Below are 2,209 nucleotides of genomic sequence, written 5' to 3' on the forward strand. Positions count from 1 at the left end.
GCTAACGGGATCGGGTGGTCAGGCTCGCTCACTTGGTTGACACATGTCATCGTATCCCAGTTGCATAGACCGATGCGCATGCTGTTGATCACTGGATTGTCTGGTACAGACTCGATTATTAACAGACCGCCGCCATATAGCTGGAATACTGCTCCGGCGTTAAACAACATTAACATGTTCAACTCAATAAACCCGTGAAGATCCGGGGTAGAATAGGTCTTCAGCAACCCATGCTTGCCACAAAAGGTGACTATGCTTGTCGTAAGAGGCGACTAACGGGAGCGGGTGGTCAGTCTCACTGACTTGGTTGACACATGTCATCGGTTCCCAATTGCGCAGATCGATGCTCATGTTGTTGATCACTGGATTGTCTAGTCCAGACTTGATTATTTACAGACCGCAGCCATATAGCTGGAATATTGCTGAGTGTGGCGTAAAACTAAACTCACTCACTCGTTGTTTTTGGGATGTCACACGTAGTTTTTGCACGGTATGATTCCCGGATATTTTTTTTTGTTTCAGCTATTAATAAATACGTTTCACGATGTATCTCGCTGCCAGTTTAATGAGATTCACTATGTTACTTCCTGCACGCTCTCACAGGTAACGTCATCCGTGAAGATCCGGGTTAGAATTGGTTTGAGCAGACCATGCTTGTCGTAAGAGGCGACTAACCTAAACGGGAGGACACGTGTTATCGTATACCAGTTGCGTAGATCGATGCTTATGTTGTTGATCATTGGATTGTCTGGTCTAGACTCAATTATACACTGCAGTCATTATAGCTTGAATATTGCTGAATGCGGCGTTAAGCAACAAACCAACTAACCAGCCTTTGTGATTAATATTTTCAAAATAGACCAACACTGTATGTAGTCTGTAGTCCTAATATGTACATTGTACTATGTGTACTTTCATTCATGGTCCTTGTATACTTGGCTGCTGGTAAGTGAGCTTTAATGCATGTTGATATGTACAGTTTTATTGGTTTCTAAACAAGCATTAAATCAATTGGTAATAATGTTTAGTAAGTATTAAAACAATTTGGTACCTTTCACAAATAAGACCTGTAAAATGATCAATAAATATAATTAACCTTCTACATTTTAACCCTGACTGGATAGATTCGTCATTGTCATAGAAGCAAATATGTCCGAAAAACGCAATGCACTACCATCCACGTTCATCTTTGCACAACTGTATTTGTTGTACACCATTGCCTCTTCAGAGGGTTCTTAACACCATCAATGACATGAAATGAAAGTTCAAAGTGAAATTATTATTTATTTAGAAATATTTAATTACTCAGTATATTTGTTTTTTCGTTAACACTAAATGGATCATTCTGCTGAACGGCTGAGCTGGTGATGCAATATAAGCTGACAACACATTCCATGTGTTACAGACTTAACCGAACATGATAACATGATTTGACGAGAAGTCGACCAGGAAGAGTGAGTGAGTTTAGTTTTATGCCGCACTCAGCAATATTCCAGCGGCAGCCGTCTGTAAATAATCCAATCTGGACCAGACAACCCAGTGATCAACACAATGAGCATCGATCTACGCAATTGGGGTACAATGACACGTGTCAACCATGTCAGCAAGCCTGACCACACGATCCCGTTAGTCGCCTCTTACGACAAGTATGGGTTACTGAAGATCAATTCTAACCCGGATCTTCGACCAGGAAGAAGTGCAACATGGCTTTGATACACAAGCTTGTGGTAGACAATGAAACTAAGCACACAATCAGCATGTCCGCCGTGGGTTTGCTGCAGGTAGGAACCCAGCTTGGCATACATCATTGTTCGTCAAAACTCAATACAATCTCGTTTCCAACAGCAGGATCAACCCTTGATCACTTGATCAAGACAACCACAGCTGGTATCGTATATCGTACACCATCGAACAGAGGTTTTAAGTGTGTTTCATCGTTGGGGCAGTGGGGCGGCCTAATGGTTAAAGCGTTCGCTCGTTACGCCGAAGACTCGGATTCGATACCCCACTTGGGTACAATGCATGAAGCCCATTTCTGGTGACCCCGTCGTGATATTACTGGAATATTGCTAAACGTGGCCTAAAACTAAATTCAATTAATCAAAATCCCAGTGTTTCATGGTAAGCCTACAACATGAGCGTTAACATTTCCTTGTTTACTTTCATCACTGTTGTGATCGAACGTTGATATACATAAGAAACATCAAAA

This window comes from Haliotis rubra, unplaced genomic scaffold (genome assembly GCF_003918875.1).
Source record: "Haliotis rubra isolate DU_JTF1 unplaced genomic scaffold, ASM391887v1 Scf59, whole genome shotgun sequence".
In the NCBI taxonomy this organism is placed as follows: Eukaryota; Metazoa; Mollusca; class Gastropoda; order Lepetellida; family Haliotidae; genus Haliotis; species Haliotis rubra.